The sequence below is a fragment of the Lepidochelys olivacea genome (genome assembly GCF_965140295.1).
Source record: "Lepidochelys olivacea isolate rLepOli2 genome assembly, chromosome: 14".
Taxonomy (NCBI): Eukaryota; Metazoa; Chordata; order Testudines; family Cheloniidae; genus Lepidochelys; species Lepidochelys olivacea.
The window spans coordinates 37,180,441-37,203,026 of NC_140424.1; the positions used below are offsets into that span (position 1 = coordinate 37,180,441).

The 22,586-nt window shown below is 43.1% G+C and overlaps 1 protein-coding gene and 1 pseudogene across 2 annotated transcripts in view; one reads left to right on the forward strand and one right to left on the reverse strand.

Annotated features, from left to right (window-relative positions):
- Positions 1–22,586, forward strand: part of LOC311530619 (olfactory receptor 5AP2-like) — a 404,829-nt pseudogene that overhangs the window by 70,840 nt on the left and 311,403 nt on the right. The window lies entirely within an intron of this gene.
- Positions 1–22,586, reverse strand: part of LOC311530616 (olfactory receptor 10A7-like) — a gene marked incomplete at its 3' end in the record, with an annotated part of 62,545 nt that overhangs the window by 26,971 nt on the left and 12,988 nt on the right. The gene's annotated exons all lie outside the window — the stretch shown is intronic.

Sequence of the window (22,586 nt, forward strand, 5' to 3'; positions counted from 1 at the left end):
CCATACTTCCTTAACTTGCTGACAAGAATACTGTGGGAGACCGTGTCAAAAGCTTTGCTAAAGTCAAGAAACAATACATCCACTGCTTTCCCTTCATCCACAGAACCAGTAATCTCATCATAAAAGGCGATTAGATTAGTCAGGCATGACCTTCCCTTGGTGAATCCATGCTGGCTGTTCCTGATCACTTTCCTCTCATGTAAGTTCTTCATTATTGATTCTTTGAGGACCTGCTCCATGATTTTTCTAGGGACTGAGGTGAGGCTGACTGGCCTGTAGTTCCCAGGATCCTCCTTCTTCCCTTTTTTAAAGATTGGCACTACATTAGCCTTTTTCCAGTCATCCGGGACTTCCCCGGTTCGCCACGAGTTTTCAAAGATAATGCCCAATGGCTCTGCAATCACAGCCGCCAATTCCTTCAGCACTCTCGGATGCAACTCGTCCGGCCCCATGGACTTGTGCACGTCCAGCTTTTCTAAATAGTCCCTAACCACCTCTATCTCCACAGAGGGCTGGCCATCTCTTCCCCATTTTGTGATGCCCAGCGCAGCAGTCTGGGAGCTGACCTTGTTAGTGAAAACAGAGGCAAAAAAAGCATTGAGTACATTAGCTTTTTCCACATCCTCTGTCACTAGGTTGCCTCCCTCATTCAGTAAGGGGTCCACACTTTCCTTGGCTTTCTTCTTGTTGCCAACATACCTGAAGAAACCCTTCTTGTTACTCTTAACATCTCTGGCTAGCTGCAGCTCCAGGTGCAATTTGGCCCTCCTGATATCATTCCTACATGCCCGAGCAATATTTTTATACTCTTCCCTGGTCATATGTCCAACCTTCCACTTCTTGTAAGCTTCTTTTTTATGTTTAAGATCCGCTAGGATTTCACCATTAAGCCAAGCTGGTCGTCTGCCATATTTACTATTCTTTTGACTCATTGGGATGGTTTGTCCCTGTAACCTCAACAGGGATTCCTTGAAATACAGCCAGCTCTCCTGGACTCCTTTCCCCTTCAAGTTAGTCCCCCAGGGGATCCTGGCCATCCGTTCCCTGAGGGAGTCGAAGTCTGCTTTCCTGAAGTCCAGGGTCTGTATCCTGCTGCTTACCTTTCTTCCCTGCATCAGGATCCTGAACTCAACCAACTCATGGTCACTGCCTCCCAGATTCCCATCCACTTTTGCTTCCTCCACTAATTCTACCCGGTTTGTGAGCAGCAGGTCAAGAAAAGCGCCCCCCTAGTTGGCTCCTCTAGCACTTGCGCCAGGAAATTGTCCCCTACGCTTTCCAAAAACTTCCTGGATTGTCTATGCACCGCTGTATTGCTCTCCCAGCAGATATCAGGAAAATTAAAGTCACCCATGAGAATCAGGGCATGCGATCTAGTAGCTTCCGTGAGCTGCCGGAAGAGAGCCTCATCTACCTCATCCCCCTGGTCCGGTGGTCTATAGCAGACTCCCACCACTACATCACTCTTGTTGCTCACACTTCTAAACTTAATCCAGAGACACTCAGGTTTTTCTGCAGTTTCGTACCGGAGCTCTGAGCAGTCATACTGCTCCCTTACATACAGTGCTACTCCCCCACCTTTTCTGCCCTGCCTGTCCTTCCTGAACAGCTTATAACCATCCATGACAGTACTCCAGTCATGCGAGTTATCCCACCAAGTCTCTGTTATTCCGATCACGTCATAGTTCCTTGACATCACCAGGACCTCCAGTTCTCCCTGCTTGTTTCCAAGGCTTTGTGCATTTGTATATAAGCACTTGAGATAACCTGTTGATCGCCCCTCATTCCCAGTATGAGGCAGGAGCCCTCCCCTCACAGACATTCCTGCCTGTGCTTCCTCCCGGTATCCCGCTTTCCCACTTACCTCAGGGCTTTGGTCTCCTTCCCCCGGTGAACCTAGTTTAAAGCCCTCCTCACTAGGTTAGCCAGCCTGCTGGCAAAGATGCTCTTCCCTCTCTTAGTAAGATGGAGCCCGTCTCTGCCCAGCACTCCTCCTTCATGGAACACCATCCCATGGTCAAAGAATCCAAAGCCTTCTCTCCGACACCACCTGCGTAGCCATTCGTTGACTTCCACGATTCGACGGTCCCTACCTAGGCCTTTTCCTTCCACGGGGAGGATGGACGAGAACACCACTTGCGCCTCCAACTCCTTTATCCTTCTTCCTAGAGCCACATAGTCCGCAGTGATCCGCTCAAGGTCATTCTTGGCAGTATCATTGGTGCCCACGTGGAGAAGCAGGAAGGGGTAGCGATCCGAGGGCTTGATGAGTCTCGGCAGTCTCTCCGTCACATCGCGAATCTTAGCCCCTGGCAAGCAACAGACTTCTCGGTTTTCCCGGTCAGGGCGGCAGATAGATGACTCAGTCCCCCGGAGGAGAGAGTCCCCGACCACCACCACCCGCCTTCTCCTCTTGGGAGTGGTGGTCGTGGAACACCCAACCTCAGGACATAGCATCTCATGCCTTCCAACCAGTGGAGTCTCCTTCTGCTTTCTCGCCCCAGACATATCATCTGGTCCACTCTCCGCAACGATACCTGTGGAGAGAACATGAAAGCGGTTAGTTACCTGTGTCTGTGTTACTGGAACCCGGACATTCCACTTACCTCTTCTGGAGGTCACATGTTGCCAAGCTTCTTCACTGGCCTCTTGGCTTCTCTGTGCAACCTGCTCTATATCTTTAGAGCTTTGTGCCCCTAGAAGCCTATCCTGAGTTTTGTCCAGAAAATCCTCAGTTTCTCGTATGCAACGCAGGGTTGTTATCTGTTGCTCCAGACCTTCAATCTTCTCTTCCAATATGGAGACCAGCTTGCACTTTGTACAGACAAAGTCGCTTCTGTCCTGTGGAAGAAAGACAAACATGGCACATCCAGTGCAGGTCACAACAGCTGAACCCCCCTCCCTTCCATATCACCTTCCTACTATGAGCTTTCCTCAGAGCAGTTTGCAAGACGTAAGCCTCACTGGGCTCACTCCAGGCGAACTCCCAGGCAAACTCCTGCTGTGAGCTGCTCTGCTGTCCCCCACTGCTCAGCTGGTTCGCCGCCGCGAAGCTCTGGCTATTTTAAACAGCCAGGCTTCCCTGACGCAAACAAACAGACACCCTACTGCCCGCCCCCTGCAGGCTAGCAGCCAATCAGACACTCACTCAGGCTCTCACACTGCCCTCCCAGCAAACACATGCTCGGATACTTCCTCAGCAAGCAAACAAACACACACTCGGATACTTACCAGTCCCAGGCAAACTCCTGCTGTGAGCTGCTCTGCTGTCCCCTGCTGCTCAGCTGGTTCGCCGCCGCTCAGCTGGTTCGCGAAGCTCTGGCTATTTTAAACAGCCAGGCTTCCCTGATGCAAACAAACAGACACCCTACTGCCCGCCCCCTGCAGTTTAAACGGCTGCAGGAAGGGATTTACTTCCCAGACCAGAAAATAACTGTTGGGGATGTTGAAATACCTATAGTTATCCTCAGGGATCCAGCCTACCCCTTAATGCCCTGGCTCATGAAGCCATACACAGGCATTCTGAACAGTAGTAAGGAGCTGTTCAACAATGTGCTGAGCTAGTGAAGAATGGTGGTAGAGTGTGCATTTGGACATTTAAAGGGTCGCTGGCGCAGTTTACTGACTCATTCATACTTCAGCGAAAGCAATATTCCCATTGTTATTGCTGCTTGCTGTGTGCTCCACAATCTCTGTGAGAGTAAGGGAGAGACGTTTATGGTGGGGTGGGAGGTTGATGCAAATCTACTGGCTGCCGAATACACGCAGCCAGACACCAGAGCGATTAGAAGAGCACAGCAGGAAGTGCTGCGCATCAGAGAAGCTTTGAAAACCAGTTTCATGACTGGCCAGGGTACCATGTGACACTTCTGTTTGTTTCTCCTTGATGAAAACCTGCCCCCTTGGTTGACTTTAATTCCCTGTAAGCCACCTGCCCTCCCGCCTTCGATCACAGCTTGCTTGCCAAGGAAATAAAGTCACTATCATTTAAAAAACATGTATTCTTTATTAATTGATTATAAAAATAGGGAGATAACTCACAAGGTAGCCCAGATGGGGTGTGGCAGGAGGGTAGAAAAAGGCCTCTTCAAAACTTGTTGAATGACAGCCTTCTGTTGCTTGGGCTGTCCACTGGGGTGGAGTGGTTGGGCGCCCGGAGCCTCCCACCCCGCATTCTTGGGCATCTGGGTGAGGAGGCTATGGAACTTGGGGAGGAGGGAGGGCAGTTAAACAGGGGCTACAGTGGCAGTCTGTGATCCTGCTGCCATTCCTGAACCTCCACCAGACGCCGGAGCATGTCCATTTGATCCCTCAGTAGCCCCAGCGTTGCATCCTGCCTCCTCTGATCTTCCTGCTGCCACCTCTCATCTTGATCGTCCCTCCTGTCCTCACGTTCATTGGCCACTTTCCTGTGCTTTGCTACTGTGTCCCTCCACACATTCTGCTGAGCTCTGTCAGTGCTGGACGACTGCATGTGCTTAGAGAACATTTCATCATGTGTGTGGTTTTTTTGCTGCCTTATCTGAGATAGCCTTTGGGACGGAGGAGGGAGGTTTGAAATATTTTCAGCTGCGGGAGGTAAAAAAAGGGAGTGAAGATACATTTTACAGAACAATGGCTATACTCTTTCATGGTGAACAACACTATTCACACTACATAGGACATGCAATTTTGGTACAAGGTCACTTTTTGCATCTTATATTGAGTGTCTGCAGCTTTGGTGTTACAGATCACACACGCAGTTCCGGGCAACAGAATTCGGCTTGCAGGCGGCCATGGTAAGCCATAGTCTTTCGGCTTCTGCCACATTCATAACAGAAGTGCCCTTCTTTGCCATACCAAGCAAAGACCATTGAGTTGGCCATTTAGTGCTGTGGTTTTCGTGTTAACGTGCAGCAGCAGAAACCAAACTAACCCCCCGCATCCACTTCTCTGGGATGATCGCTTTACCCCTCACCCCACCGCATGGCTGGTATCAGGGAAGATCCCTGCTAACCAAAAGTGAACAGCTCAGCGCCAATGTCCACCCCCCACACCGCGTGGCTAACTGTGAGGAGGATTTCTTTTCAGCCACGGGCAAACAGCCCAGTAGAAACGACCACCTCTCAATGTCCCCTTAATTAAATTCCCATATTTCAACCAGGTTACCATGAATGATATCACTCTCCCGAGGATAACTCAGAGAGATAAAGGACGGATGTTGCTTGAATGCCAGCAAACACTGGGACCATACGCTGCCAGGCTTTGTCATGCAATGATACCAGATTACTTGCTACTAGCATGGCATGGTAAAGTGTCCTACCACGGAGGACGGAATAAGGCTGCTCTCCCTAGAAACCTTCTGCAAAGGCTTTTAGAGTACCTCCAGGAGACCTTCATGGAGATGTCCCTGGAGGATTTCCCCTCCATCCCCAGACATGTTAACAGACTTTTCCAGTAGCTGTATTGGCCATGAATGCATCCCAAGTCCTTAGGGCAAATTAATCATTAAAAAACACTTGCTTTTAAAACATGTATTATATTTAAAAAGGTACACTCACCAGAGTTCCCTTCTCCGGCTTGGTTGGGTTGGGAGGGTATTTCAGTCAGGGTGATAAAAAGATCCTGGCTGTCAGGGAGAACGGTGTACTGTATGCTCTCCTCAAGCTCGTCCTCCTCCTCATCTTCCCCATCCGCAAAATCCTCAGCCATGGCGGAGAGCACCCCATCATCGGAGTCCATGGACAAGGGTGGGGTGGTGGTGGCGGCCCCCCCTAGAATTGGATGCAGCTCAACGTAGAAGCAGCTTGTCTGGGGTTCTGTCCCGGAGTGTCCATTTGATTCTTTGGTTTTCTGGTACACTTGTCTGAGCTTCTTAAGTTTCACGCAGCACTGTGTTGCGTCCGTGCTGTAGCCTCTATCCTTCATGGCCTCGGAGATTTTTTGAAATGTTTTGGCATTTTGTCTTTTGGAACGTAGTTCTGATAGCATGGATTCCTTTCCCCATACAGCGATCAGATTCAGTACCTCCCGTTCGGTCCATGCTGGAGCTCTTTTTCAGTTCTGGGACTGTATGGTCACCTGTGCTGATGAGCTTGCCTGGCAAAACAGGAAATGAGATTCAAAAGTTCCCGGAGCTTTTCCTGTACACCTGGCCAGTGGATCTGAGTTCAGAGTGCTGTCCAGAGTGGTCACAATGGTGCACTGTGGGATAGCTCCCGGAGGCCAATACCGTCGAATTGCATCCACACTAACCCTAATTCAAAACGACGATGTCGATTTCAGCGCTAATCTCCTCGTCAGGGAGGAGTATAGAAATCAATTTTAAGAGCCCTTTATGTCGAAAAAAATGGCTTTGTTGTGCGGATGGGTGCAGGGTTAATTTGATTTAATGCTGCTAAATTTGACATAAAGTCGTAGTGTAGACCAGGCCTAGGAAAACCAATTCAACATGCAAAAAATAGCAAACCTTTCTGTGCAAAAGGCAGGGACAACACAGCTTAATATAAAAAGGAAAATCTCTGAAATGCTGCCAGATGCAAGGTTTTGAGACTTATACCTAGATGATTCATATCACAATCGAGACAACAAGTTCTTTAGGAGACTTAGTCCTATTTTCAAACGTTACTCAGGCACTTAGGAATTGAAGTCCTTGCCTAAATGGGACTTAAATCAACCAGCATAGCTATTGTGGAATAAGCTGTCTGCAACAGCTCTTCCAGAATCACTCCCCAGGTGAATGCTGTACTCCAGAATAAAAATTACTTTATTTCAGAATAATTACTCTGCTTACAAAGCACAGTGATTTATCGAGACTAAAATAACTTTTATTCTGAATACAGTATCCACATGGGGGAGTTATTCCACAATAGCTAAACTAGTCCAGAATAGTTATGCCAGTCAATTTCCCCTGTCTAGACAAAGTGTAAGTCCTATTGACTTTCAATGAGACGTAGGATCCTAGGTTTCTTATGTGCTTTTGACAATTTTACATAAGATCTGGTAAAAAAAAACCCAACAACTATTTTCGGGGGGCGGGGGAATCTGAAGTTATCTTCATTTCACTCATTTTTTCTTATTTTCATTTTTTTTTACTGATTTTTTAAAAAAATATTTCTTTCAATATAATTTTTCTAGCAGCAGCCTGATGTCTGCACAGTGTAAACAACATTGAACCATTGCACCACAATTCTATTCCCAGCTGGGAATATTTACCTTTCACATGATAGACCAAAGCTCTGGTAGATGAAGATCGAGGATGCTCTACACCTACTGGTCCAGCAGCTGCATGACAAAAACACCCTATCACCCACAGGTGAACACTTTTCACAAAACAGTCACTCCATATCTGACCTCACAGTCCTTGTCCTCAAAGGAAACCTGAATGACACCTTCAAAAGATGAGTTTGGGACCTTAAATTCATAACTTTGCTAGAAACTAAAAATCACAGACTTAATAAAGACATTGGATTCATGGCTTATTACCACAATCTGTAACCCACTAACCCCCCCCCCGCCTGCCCCCAGATAAAGATCTGGGAAAGAATGCAGTGCTTAGATTAATAGATTCTAATGCCAGAAAGGACCATTGTGCTAATCTAATCTGACCCCTGTATAACAAAGGCTACAGAACTTCTCCAAAATAATTCCTAGAACATATCTAGGATGCTGCCCACACTCTATATGTCCTCTGGATGAATATAAGGTTTAAGTCAAACGTGTATTTTATCTGGCCATCCTGATTCAGCACATCCAAAGCACACAGATTGTGATTGTCAAGGCTACCACAGGGTGTGATTTCCAGAAGGGCCTAAGGAAGTTAGGTGCCCAATTCCCACTGAATTTCAATGGGAGTTGGGCACCTGATTCCCTTGCACTCCTTTGTGAATCCCAGCCTAATGGATTTGGGTGCCCACTTCAGTTAGTGGAAACTGGTGATCTTTTAAAATCTCAACCACAGCAATCTGCTCAGGAACATTGTGACTGAGATTCTGAGAGGGGATGAAGGGAGTTAGTGTCTAAATCCCCCAGAGTCAATCGGTCAGTGGGAGCTAGATGTTTAACTCCCTTTCTCACAGCCAGGCAGAGTGTAAGGATCAGATCTGGAGTTTTAGTCATCACTAAATATATCAACCCAAATTCTCCCATCATTTTCACTGAGGCAACTGATGGGTGGCTGCACTAAAGTCACTGGAGATAGATCAGTGCAAAAAACTGGTGTGAGTGAATTATCAGGGCCGTTATTGTCCTTCTTTTAACCACCCAAGTTAGGGGCTGAGTCCTGCAAACACTCAAAGGGGCCAAACCCTGAAAATCCTTACTCATGTGAGTAGGTCTGCGGACATCAGTGGTTTCATTGATAACATTGGGATCTCTGGGGTAAGAAGTACTTTCATGAGTAACAGCTGGCAGGGTCAGCCCACTGAATAGTTCTTAGTCAGGAAATGCTGTTTGTGCCAGATATTCAGCTGCTGTAGACTGATATAGCTCTGTTAGTTTACACCAGCTGGGCATTTTATCCCATTGACCTTAGTGGAGCTATGCTCGTTTACAGCAGATGGGGAAATGGCCCATTGAATCCAATGGAGCTATGAAAATTCACACCAGCAGGGGATCTGGTCCCATTGACTTCAGTGGAAGTATGGCCAAGCTGCACCAGCTGGGAAACTGGCCCCTTGATGTAAGGGTAGCTATTCCTGATTTAGACTAGAGAAAGCAAGAGGGAGGGAGATTAGGCCCGCAGACACTGATATCTCTCTCTATTTTTTTTTTAAATAATAATGCCTAGCACTGTTCAAGTGGGATTCTCAAATAGGTTGTGTCAATATCCTCAGAGGGGGAAGGTGAGGCGCAGAATCCTAACCCAGAGCAAATACCTGGCAGTGCTGTGACAAGAACCAAAAGACTGAAGATCTTGTGATCTCATTCACTGTGGTGTCCAGCTATTAAATGCAGCGGAATTAGATCAGTGTAACCGAAGTCATGGACTGACCCAAACTCTCCATTCAGTGCCCTAGACACCGAACCATAGCTGCTCGTGATCAGTGTACTGTGGAATAGGCCAGAGGGAAATATGTAAACAGAGTCTTTCAAAGGATCCCAAGGTAGTTAGGCACCCACTTCTGAGGGGATTTTGGTGCCTCATCTCTTAGGCTATTTTTTAAATCCAAGCTTTAGAGCAGATAATTTTGTTTCAAAATTTATTTTCTTTTTCATTTTTATATTATGTTTCACAATATTTCACAACATAATATTAGTTGAAATAGTCTATTATTGTATTGTATTGCATTTTTCTATTATTTTACTTTACAAAAACTAATGGCAGCTACTACTCAGTACAGATTGAAATACCTTCTTTCTAGACCCAAAGGGCTCCTGTTTGTGTTCTAATGAGGCAGTTTCCTGTTTACACACTGTATCATATTTTCTTCTTGAAAATGTGGAGGTGGCAAACTGTTCTGATCTCTCCTAAGTAGCAGCTGCCATCAAAAATGTGTTTTGTTTGTTTGTGAAAAGGAAAAGGGGACGAGAAAAAAGAAACAAGAAAAGAATATTTTGACTCTTTTATTGTCATATTATGAAGACTCAACATAATAAGGCATGCCATATTGCGCATACTACTGACTTGTCATGACATAATGGTAAAATAATAAAAGGAATATGAACAGGAATAATAAAGTAAACTGCAAAACAAAAATTTCATTTTGAAGTGGAGATTTGATTTTGTTTTTCAAAAACAAATTGTTTGAAATAGGCTTGTTTTGCAATTTCCATTTCAAATGAAATTTCGAATATACTTGTTTCTGTTCTGATTCGGAATGAAAACAACTTTCAAAACATCAACTTTTCCCACAAAATGGAAATTCAGAGTTTTGACCAGCTCAATCACCTCCCACAAGTATTGTCAATTGCCTTAGAAAAATAAAGAGGGTTATGCTGTTATTTGTGGAATTCCCTATAAAAAGGGCTTGTCCATGGAAGAAGTTAGTGGGCAGCAAGCTAGGTGTAAATTTACAGTGCATTAGCAACTCTGCACTAACTCCGCGTGTAGACTTCCTTTCCGTGTACTAACAGTGTCTTTGTGCACTTTAGCTTAATACACTTTCAAGTACTTAGTTAATTCTCATGTTGTGTGGTCAGCATAGAGGCCACTGAATACATTTTGTGCCTCCATGTTGTTCTGTCCTGAACCAAATCTGGTACATTACAAGGAAGAATGCCTGTTCTTGATGCCATCCAACCATCATGTTATAGGTCTTCAAGGGGGTATTTTTCATCCTGCTTTCATTGGATCAAAGTCAAAGATGATTCTTTCAAGGAATCTGGTAGGCATTTAGAGCAAATGACAATACCATCTTAGAGCATGTTTGGCTGCCATTTGAGTGAATGGGACCTGTTTATACTAAGTAGAAAAGCCCTAAATATAAGGCAATTGAGGCATATTAAAATTACCTAGGTAACCTTATCTATTTATGTAAGTCAGCGCTGCTATGTTTTCAAGGGCACCCACTGTAATTCATTCTAATCAGTGTTTGTGGCCAGTTTCTGATCTCAGGTTTCAGAGTAACAGCCGTGTTAGTCTGTATTCACAAAAAGAAAAGGAATACTTGTGGCACCTTAGAGACTAACAAATTTATTTGAGCATAAGCTTTCGTGCTCAAATAAATTTGTTAGTCTCTAAGGTGCCACAAGTACTCCTTTTCTTTTTCTAATCTCAGTTATCCCAATGAAGACAATGGAATTAAGTATGGATTCTGATCTCAGTTACTGCAGGGTAAATCCACAGTCTCCTCTCTGAAGTCCACAGAATCAGGGGTGGAGTCTGATCTCAGTTATCCCAGTGTAAATCCAGAGTTAGCCCTCTTAAATCACTGCATTTTGACACAGATTCTGAACTCTGCTGACAAACTATTGAATTTCATTTGTTATAACTTAAGTAAATAGAGCATAGCTCCATTGTTTTTAACTTGCCATAACTTATAAAAAATATTTAAGAAGAATGGCCCAGATCCTCAAAGGTATCTAGGACCCTAACTCCCATTTAAATCAATGGGAGCTAGAAGCCTAAATAACTTTGAGGATCTGGGCCTGCATCTCTGATTTACCTCTGTGTTACTCTAGTTTTCAGCATGTGTGACTCCAGATATGTATCTGCCACCTCCCTACCACCAGATTCATGCTGGCATCACTCACCTATTTTATATTCTTCTTTCCCTGCTGTTATTTCAGAGGAAAAATCTCCCTAAATATCAGTGGAGCTGACAAAAAACAGAATCTCTTGGGCTGATCATCCACCCACTTACACTGGCTTTACACTGGTATAACTCCATTGACTTCAGGGGAGTTACTCCGGATTTACACAGTTGTGGGAAATTATGGGGGTGGGGAGAACAGAATCACTTAGTGGCAGTAGACATTGAGATTCAATACGGAAGCTTTATAAACCATTCAAACACAAATTGCCAACATCACATGTCAAAATGTGCAAATTAAATGTCCTTTAATCAATAAATCCTACCTGTTTATACTGATCATTAGTGAGTCCATTTGTTACAAGCCTAATACCAGAATCTAAATCACTGGATTTGGACTGAAATAAATTGTTAAGCAGTATTTTTCTTACTTTGCCTATCTGTAAATTTCTGGTATTATCAATGAGACTATTTTGTCATCAGTTTGCTTGTGTACGGTGAGATAGACATTTTACCAACATTTACTAACAAATATCTAATCCTTCCAAGTCTACGTACACCGTGTTGAAAATGTGAGGTTTACGAACATTGGATCCGTGTTTATACTTTACTGTTGTTTAGATTGTGATTTTTAAAGGAGTCTACGAAAGTTAGGACCACAAATCCTATCAAAATTGAAGAAGAGTTTGGTGCCTAATTCCCTCAAACTCCTTTCAAAGTCCTAGCCTGATTTCAGTGTCTAAATACCGTTGAGAACCTGGGCCGTAGAGCCTTGTCACAATGTTGTAATGGAGTTAGAGAGATGTCAAACATGTAAAACGTCGAGGTGTTGACAGATGGGATAAAGTATTGTCACAGATTCCCAATCACATCCAAATCTTCTCCAAGTTTGCAGAGTCTAATCAACAGAATCTGGAACATAAGCAAAATCATGAGTTTGCTTTGCTTTGGTAACAGGGAGTTTTGAGAGGGAGTTTGGAAGGGGAGTGGAAAGGGGGTGAGGTACACTTCCCATTCTTTAAAACCTTTAAACTAAACTACAATCAAAACTTCTTGATTTGAACAAAAACCCTATCATTAACCTAGGTAGTTGTAGGAAACAATGCAGGCAGAAGCCCAGCAGCAGAGTGGGGGCTATGCTGTCTATTGCACTCGGTGTAGCATGTATGATTACCTGCCCTGTGGGCAGGTGGCATATGTGTGTATTCGGTGCAAGGAGCTCCTGGCCCTCAGAGACCGTGCACGGGCTTTGGAGGCCAGGGTGGCGGAACTGGAGGAGCTAAGGGAGGCAGAGAGGTATGTTGATGAGGCCTTCCGGGACACTGTAGATTTGTCCCACCTCTGGTCAGACAGCCCCTGCGCTGTTAAGGAGGATGAAAGGCCCAGAGAAGGAGAAAACTCAACGGAAGCATAAGGAAACCTTCCCAGAGTTGGGACCCTCCTTCCAGATGACATTGGGGTATCTTCTCACACTGAGGTTACCTCTCCGGAGGAGGGAACTCCAGTCATTAGGAAAAGGCAGGTGTTAGTAATGGGAGATTTGATCATTAGAAATATAGATAGCTGGGTTTGTGATGACCGGGAGAACCCTATGGTGACTTGCCTGCCTGGTGCGAAGGTTGCGGATCTCTTGAGGCATCTAAATAGACTTATGTGTAGCGCTGGGGAGGAGCTGGTGGTCATGGTACATGTAGGTACCAATGACATACGGAAGGGTAGGAGAGACATCCTGGGGGCCAAATTAGGCTGCTAGGAAAGAGACTGAAGTCCAGGACTTCTATGGTGGCATTCTCAGAAATGCTTCCAGTTCCATGCGCAGGGTCAGGTGGGCAGGCAGTGCTTCAGAGTCTCAATGTGTGGATGAGACGATGGTGTAAAGAGGAGGGGTTTAGATTTATCAGGAACTGGGGAAACTTTTGGGCTAGGGGGAGCCTATACAGGAAGGATGGGCTCCACCTAAACCAAAGTGGATCCAGACGGCTGGCACTTCACATTAAAAAGTTTGCAGAGCAGTTTTTAAATTAGGAGGTGGGGGAAAGCCGATTGCTGCAGAGGGGCATGTGGATCAGACAGAGAATTCTCTTAGAGGAGAGTCTATTGATAGAGATTCTCCAGGTTTTAGTCAGGAAGAGAGGATGGAAGAGGATAAAGTATGGGCCAGATCAGCTGAGAAACATTCACATAAAGAATCTGACACATCAGAAAAGGGCAGACAAATAAACAGTGACAAGTTTTTAAAGTGCTTGTACACAAATGCTAGAAGTCTAAATAATAAGATGGGTGAACTAGAGTGCCTCGTGTTAAAGGAGGATATTGATATAATAGGCATCACAAAAACCTGGTGTAGTGAGGACAATCAATGGGACACAATCATTCCGGGGTACAAATATATCGGAAGGACAGAACACGTCGTGGGGGGGGGAGGGGAGTGGCACTATATGTGAAAGAAAATGTAGAATCAATAAAATAAAAATCTGAAATGAATCCACATGTTCCATAGAATCTCTATGGAGAGTAATTCCATGATCTAATAAGAATAGAACAGTAGGGATCTATTTTCGACCACCTGACCAGGACAGTGATTGTGACGATGAAATGCTAAGGGAGCTTAAAGAGGCTATAAAAATAAAGAACTCAATAATAGTGGGGGATTTCAATTATCCCCATATTGCCTGGATACATGTCACCTCAGGACCAAATGCAGAGACAAAATTTCTCAATACTTTAAATGACTGCTTCTTGGAGCAGCTGGTTCAGGAACCCACAAGAAGAGGCAACTCTCGATCCAGTCCTGAGTGGAGCACAGGATCTGGTCCAAGAGGTAACTATAACAGGACCGCTTGGAAATAGTGACCATAATATAATAATATTTAACACTCCTGTGGTGGGAAGAACTCCTCAACAGCCCAACACTGTGGTGTTTAATTTCAGAAAGAGGACCTATGCAAAAACGAGGAAGTTAGTTAAACAGAAATTAAAAGGTACAGTGATTAGAGTATAATTCCTGCAAGCTGCATGGACACTTTTCAAAGACACCATAATAGAGGCTCAACTTAAATGTATACCCCAAATTAAAAAACACAGTAAAAGAACTAAAAAAGAGCCACCGTGGCTTAACAACCATGTAAAAGAAGCAGTGAGAGATTTAAAAGGCATCTTTTAAAAATTGGAAGTCAAATCTTAGTGAGATAAATAGAAAGGAGCATAAACACTGCCAAATTAAATGTAAAAATGTAGTAAGAAAAGCCAAAAAAGAGTTTGAAGAACAGCTAGCCAAAAGCTCAAAAGGTAATAACAAAATGTTTTTTAAGTACATCAGAAGCAGAAAGCCTGCTAAACAACTAGTGGGGCCCCTGAACGATCAAGATACAAAAGGAGCACTTAAAGACACTAAAGTCATCGCAGAGAAACTAAATGAATTCTTTGCTTCAGTCTTCACGGCTGATGATGTTAGGGAGATTCCCAAATGTGAGCCGTCTTTTGTAGGTGACAAATCTGAGGAATTGTCACAGATTGAAGTGTAACTAGAGGAGGTTTTGGAATGGAGAAACTTAACAGTAACAAGTCACCGGGACCAGATGGCATTCACCCAAGAGTTTTGAAACAACTCAAATGTGAAATTGCAGAACTATTAACTATAACCTGTCCTTTAAATCAGCTACTGTACCCAAGGACTGAAAGATAGCTAATGTAACGCCAATATTTAAGAAGGGCTCTAGAGGTGATCCTGGCAATTACATGCAGGTAAGTCTAACATCAGTACCGGGCAAATTAGTTGAAACAATATTAAAGAATAAAATTATCAGACACACAGATTAACATAAATTGTTGAGCGAAAGTCAACATGGTTTCTGAAAAGGGAGATCATGTCTTACTAATCTATTAGAGTTCTTTGAGGGGGCCAACAAACATGTGGACAAGGGGGATCCAGTGGATATAGTGTACTTAGATTTCCAGAAAGCCTTTGACAAGGTCCCTCACCAAAGGCTCTTATGTAAATTAAGTTGTCATGGGATAAGAGGGAAGACCTTTGCATGGATTGAGAACTAGTTAAAAGACAGGGAATAAAGGGTAGAAATAAATGGTAAATTTTCAGAATGGAGAGGGGTAACTAGTGGTGTTCCCCAAGGGTCATTCCTAGGACCAATCCTATTCAACTTATTCATAAATGATCTGGGGAAAGGGGTAAACAGTGAGGTGGCAAAATTTGCAGATGATACTAAACTGCTCAAGACAATTAAGACCAAAGCAGACTGTGAAGAACTTCAAAAAGATCTCACAAAACTAAGTGATTGGGCAACAAAATGGAAAATGAAATTTAATGTGGATAAATGTAAAGTAATGCACATTGGAAAAAAATAACCCAACTACACATACAATATGATGGGGGCTAATTTAGCTACAACTAATCAGGAGAAAGATCTTGGAGTCATCGTGGATAGTTCTCTGAAGACATCCACACAGTGTGCAGCGGCAATCATAAAAGCAAACGGGATGTTAGGAATCATTAAAAAAGGGATAGAGAATAAGACGGAGAATATCTTATTGCCCTTATATAAATCCATGCTATGCCCACATCTTGAATACTGCATACAGATGTGGTCCCCTCATCTCAAAAAAGATATACTGGCATTAGAAAAGGTTCAGAAAAGGGCAACTAAAATGATTAGGGGGTTGGAACAGGTCCCATATGAGGAGAGATTAAAGAGGCTAGGATTTTTCAGATTGGAAAAGAGGAGACTAAGGGGGGATATAATAGAGGTATATAAAATCATGAGCGGTGTGGAGATAGTGAATAAAGAAAAGTGATTTACTTGTTCCCATACTATAAGAACTAGGGGCCACCAAATGAAATTAATGGGCAGCAGGTTTAAAACAAATAAAAGGAAGTTCTTCTTCACTCAGCACACAGTCAATCTGTGGAACTCCTTGCCTGAGGAGGTTGTGAAGGCTAGGACTATAACAGGGTTTAAAAGAGAACTGGATAAATTCATGGAGGTTAAGTCCATTAAAGGCTATTAGCCAGGATGGGTAAGGAATGGTATCCCTAGCCTCTGTTTGTCAGAGGGTGGAGATGGGTGGCAGGAGAGAGATCACTTGGTCATTACCTGTTAGGTTCACTCCCTCTAGGGCACCTGACAATGGCCAGTGTCGGCAGATAGGATACTGGGCTGGATGGACCTTTGGTCTGACCCAGTATGGCCGTTCTCATGTTCTTGTGTTCTTATATCCCTGTCAGCTTGGAACTCCAGAACCCTCTCTTGTTGAGTCAGACAAGCAAGCCTGCTGAAACAGAGACTCAGGGTCTGAACCACATCCCCAGAGCTGCAGGCTTTCACTGAAAACCACTCAGCAGGTACTCCTGTCTCCAGCACCCAGATGCCCAGCTCCCAGTGGGATCCAAACCCCAAATAAATCTGTTTTACTCTGTATAAAGCTTATACAGGGTAAACTGATAAATTTTCTGCCCTCTATAGCACTGATAGAGAGATATGCACAGCTGTTTGCCCTCCCTCCACAGGTATTAATCACTTATTCTGGGTTAATTAATAAACAAAAGTGATTTTATTAAGTATTAATCCCCCCCTTCTAAATGGAAAAGAACCAGGTTTAAGATGGATTCCCGTACCAGGTGACGTGGTCACATGTCTTGTGAGACCGCAAGCCTTCATTCTTTCCGGACTGATTCATATGAATACAGGAAGGCTTACAATTAAACAGAGCCATTTACAACCAATTGTCCTGGTTAATGGGAGCCATCAAGATTCTAAACCACCATTAATGGCCCACACTTTGCATAGTTACAATAGGAATTCAGAGTAATACTTTATATTTCTAGCTTCAGTCACAAGAATTACACATTCATACAAATTGGATGAACACACTCAGTAGATTATATGCTTTGTAATGATACCTTACAAGAGACCTTTTGCATAAAGCATATTCCAGTTACATTATATTCACATTCATAAGCATATTTCCATAAACATATGGAGTGCAACATCACAAGAAGGTCTCAAAGCACTTCACCATGAAGGTCAGGGTCATTATCCCCATTTTGCAGATGGTGGACCTGAGGCACAAACAAGGGAAGATTAAGCTGTCATGAGTGAGAGAGGAATCAGCTGCACTGACAGCAGTGGAGTTACTCCATATTTACACTGGGGTGAATGAGAGGTAGAAGCAGGCCCATTGACTCCAGTGGGCCAAAAACCAGATTCTCTTGGCCTGATCATCCACTCACTTACACTGGCTTTACACAGGTATAACTCCATTGACTTCAGGGGCGGTTATTCTGGATTTACACTGGGATAGGCTCAGGATCTTGCCCCATGTGTACACAGCGTGTGCCTGAATTTCAGAGGAGCAGAGGGAATCACAACCCTGGTCAAACCACATGGACTAGATCCTCACATTGAGTAAATAAGCCAATCTGTGTTGATTTTAGTTGAGCAATGCTAGGTGACAGCTGCTGGGGATCTGACCCAGTTTGACCTGGGATTTCAGGAACGACAGGTGCCCATTTCTCATTTTTTTGCCCTGAGCTGAAATCTAGTAGACACTGCATTTCATTCTTAAAGATGCTTTACATTTACTTTCTGAAAATAAATTACAAAAAGAATCATTTCCTTTTTTGAAAGATTTGTTTCCCTCACTCAATGGAGCTAGAAAGTGTTTTGCTGTATTGAAACAGAGGAAAATAAAATAAAGCACAAAGTATCCGTCATTCCCACCTCATGTACCAGACGTCCCCTGCAGGAGCAGTAGCAGCCAGACCATGAGGTGCCCACTCACACTTTGATCTTGTAAGCCAGATTCCCAAAGGTGTTTAGGCACATAAAGATGCAGACAGGCACCTAGTGGGTCTTTCCAAAGCACCTTAATAGATGAGGTGCCTAAATCCCATTGGATGTTATGTGGCTAACCTGCTTAGGCACTTCTGAAAATCCCATTGAGGCCCAGCTCTTCAAAGGTATTTAGGAACATTAGCTTTCTTCCAGTCTTCTGGAACATCCCCAGTATTCCAATACATACTGAAAATCAACATTAACAGTTCAGTGAGCTCCTCAGCCGGGTCCTTTACAACTCTTGGATTCAAGTTGTCTGTACCTGACTGGTTTAAAAATGTCTAACTTTAGTAAATTCTGTTTAACATCCTCCAGAGATACTAGTGGAATGGAAAGTGTATCATCACCATATGATGAGACTATCTCACCTGTTTTTCCTGAGATTCAGAACAGAAATATTTATTGAACACTTCCACCTTTTTTGCATGATCATTGATAATTCTGTCATTTCCATCTATTAATGGACCAATACCATTGTCAGGATTCTTTTTGTTCTTAATATACTTTAAAAACTCCCTATTGTCCTTAACTCTGCTGGCCATCAAGTTCTACTTGTGTCCCTTTGCTTTCCTTATCAGTTTTCTACAGTTCCTAACTTCTGATTTATATTGATTACTATCAACTTCCCCTTTCTTCATTTTTTATACATTATTTCTTAGTTTGTTTTATAGCTGCCTTCATTTACCCTCTAAACAAGGTCATTTTTAAACCAGCACAACATTTTTCCTCAGTTGTGGGATTGTGGATCTTGGGGTATCTAGTAAAGTGTTTTTTGAATGATTCCCAAGCATCATTTACATTTATATTTATAAGTGAAAGCTTGGATTCTGTGAAAATTGTCCTAATATTTTCTATATTGTATTTTAATGATAATCTGCAAAGTCACTGCATCCCGTTGTACATAATTTCTGTTCTCCCCAGCTCTGATGCATGCCTTGGTGTTTGGAAATGTGACTGCTATAATTCAGAGGATATACTCCAGATGGTCCCTTTATCACAAAAGAACCAAGGATCTAAAGGACTTTAAACGGGTCCATCACCTGCCACAGCAGTTAAAGCAGAGGATGCTTGAATATTTCCAAACCACCCGGTCTGTCAATAATGGGATAGATTCCAATGAGGTAATAATCAAAGAGTGGCTTCCATTGGCTTCTTAGATTTGTTCTAATTGAGTTTTTTTGTTAAGATGGTTTTATTCTGAAATGTTATGTGAAGTCACACATCAGAAAGAATGTGCATAAGGAATAAAGCTGAGTTTGTTATCCCAGAGGGGATATGTAGGTTCTTGAACCATCTGTTTTGGAATATCAGACTCCTTGAAAATACAAATTCAAATTTCAGCAGGATCACCTAAGCCCACCATAATTTGGAAGCACTGAAGTACCATTCAGCAGGGGTTTTTTTTTATGATGCCCTGAAACAGAGGTGTTTCTGTCCTGCACCAAATGTTAAAGTATTCATGGTACTTTTCCTAAGAGTAGGGATTTCTTCCCAGTCCTTGACCAAAATTACTACTTCCTCCATCCTTACCCTCTCTTCACTGTTTTCAACCTTTTGTACATAGGTATCTGCATTTCATGGATGTTGTCTGTACAGAGGTTGTGAAACATGATTGTATCCTTTAGGCTGAAATGCACTATCTGAATCTAAAAATATACTTATTACTACTTACATATTTTTGAATGTTGACTAATTACTTAAGAAGAGTAATATGAATGTGAAAGTTAGAGAGAGAATTCTGGTGGTTTCTTTATATATGACTTAACTGAATTGTTTATTATTTTACTCCATAGGATATGATGACTTTCTTTGGCCCAATGCTTGTTTGAACAAACCATTCCGTTGGGCATTCATTATAACATGTATCCTTATAAAACTCAATAAATGTGAAGATTTTGGTTTCAGAACATTCCTTTTGAAATTTTCTTCAAAACACAAGGGGTGGGATTTTCACCAGTACTAAGTGACTTAGGTACATACTGGGAGATTTTCAGAGGAACAGATGCCAGTTGCTTCTTCCTATTAACTTTCAAAAAGTTACTTAAGCACTTTTTCTAAATCTCTCCCTCCCTACCCCCGCCCCCCAAAAAAGAAAAAAAAATCTTGCGATGCCTTGGTGGTGGACAGGAGAACATTTCATCAATTTTTATGCCATCCTGTCATAAATATAAAGGGAAGGGTAACAACCTTCCTGTATACAGTACTACAAAATCCCTCCTGGCCAGAGCCACAAAATCCTTTTACCTGTAAAGGGTTAAGAAGCTCAGGTAACTTGGCTGGCACCTGACCAAAAGGACCAATAAGGGGACAAGATACTTTCAAATCTGGGGGTGGCGGGGAAAGGTTTTGGTCTGTCTGTTTTGTGTGCTTGCCAGACACAGATCAAGGAAGCAAGCAATCCAACTCCATTAGAATTAGTAAGTACTAGCAAGGGAATGCGTTAGCTTATTTTTGTTTTGGCTTGTGATTTTCTCTGTGCTGAGAGGAAGATGTATTCCTGGTTTTCTTTTTGTAACTTTAAAGTTTGGCCCAGAGGGAAATTCTCTGTGTTTCTGAATCTTTTGTTACCCTGTAAAGTTATTTTCCATCCTGATTTTACAGAGGTGATTTTTACCTTTTTTAAAAAAATAAAATCCTTCTTTTAAGAACCTGACTGATTTCTCGATTGTCCTAAGACGCAGGGGTTTGGGTCTGTGATCACTTTGTAACCAATTGGTTGGGATATTATTCTCAAGCCTTCCCAGGAAAGGGGGTGTAAGGGCTTGGGGGGATATTTTGGGGGAATAGGAACTCCAAGTGGTCGTTTCCCTGATTCTTTGTTAAATCACTTGGTGGTGGCAGCGTACCCTCCAAGGGCAAAGAATTTGTGCCTTGGGGAAGTTTTAACCTAAGCTGGTAGAAATAATCTTAGGGGGTCTTTCATGAGGGTCCCCACATCTGTATGCTAGAGTTCAGAGTGGGGAGGGAACCTTGACACACCCCATATGAAAAAAGCATCTATGAGCAGAAACATGTACTTATTAATTTTCCTCTGCTACACTAGATCTGTTGAGAAACTGATATAAGTGACATCAGAACCAGGCTCAAAATTACAATGGGAGCTTGCCTGAATTAGGACTGAGGAAAAACTAGGAAGAAGTATCCACCGTTTGCCTTCATCAGGGTTTTGCACCTCATTCCACCTCATCACTATCCCCGTTTCCCCCTAACGTCCAACGTAACACCATAGAGGGAACTCTGCAAGGGCGAACCTTATGGAGGTTTGGTCCCCCATAACCACTAAAATGGGTTTTACCACAGAAGTGGGCAATATAGTCCTGAATAAGGGTTAATTAAGGAATTCAGGATCTGGACCACAGTAACACTGTTTGCAGTTAGGGTTCCTTGGGCGGGGTGGGGTGGGTGTGATATTCAGGGTAAAACTCCATGATTAGAACAGCAAACACAGTTTAAATGGAAATACATTGATAGACCTTTCCCTTCCTTTGCAGCTATGATTTGCAGCTTCCTATTTAAAATGCCTATCTCCCATTCACACAATACATGATATGAACATTTTAAGAGGACTCTATTGCAGCTCAACATAATTAACATCACTTGTTTCTGTTCATGCCATATAGGGCTGGCATGAATTATTAGTTGTTTTATTTCTAGTTGGGGTCATTGTGCCAGGCATTGTTGCCACAAAGAACATATAAGCTATACAAAATAGCCTATTTTCTTCTATCAAAAAGCTGCAAGAATTGTGCGTGCATTCTGTGCACAAGATAAACTTGTAATACAAATGTATTTTTAATTACCAAAAAAAAAACCCCTTAATATATTATAAAGTATCCCTGAAATCAATGGGTGTAAGGACTCAGTAAGAACTAAGGACTGCAAGATTTGGCCCTCCATAATGTGTATTTTACTTTAAACATAAATGCATAAGAGAAAACCTAAGCATAAAGGCACTGTGTACATTGCTAGTAACTCAGATCATTTATGCAAAAAAGTAAAATACATTATTTTACACTTAACATCAATCTCCTTTTTCCTTTTTGGACAGCTTTTAAAAGACTTTCCAGATGAGCTGCGCTCAGACATCACCATGCACTTGAACAAGGAGATTCTGCAGCTGTCCCTTTTTGAGTGTGCCAGCCGTGGTTGCCTCAGGTCTCTGACTATGCATATCAAAACCTCCTTTTGTGCTCCTGGGGAGTACCTCCTCTGGCAGGAGATGCCTTGCAGGCTATCTCTTTTGTGTGCTCAAGTTCCATGGAAGTACTGAAAGATAGTGTAAGGGGACTGTTGCCCCCTTACTAACATTCAGTGTGGGTGTTTTAGTTGGCTAGCTCCAGTACTAAAAAGGGGGAAGGGTCGATGGGGAATCAGGACCCTGAGACTGACAGCCCCCAGGAGCAATGGGGAGAGGCCAATGTTCCAGGTCAGCCTAAATGACAGGGTGAGCAGGCTAATCAGGGAGTCAGGAGGCCAGGGAGGTCCCATCCTCCTCCGGGTGAGCTGGAATTGCCTGGGTCAGACAGAGTGGGGCCAAGCGAAGGAGAAAGCAGGGGCCCAAGCTGAG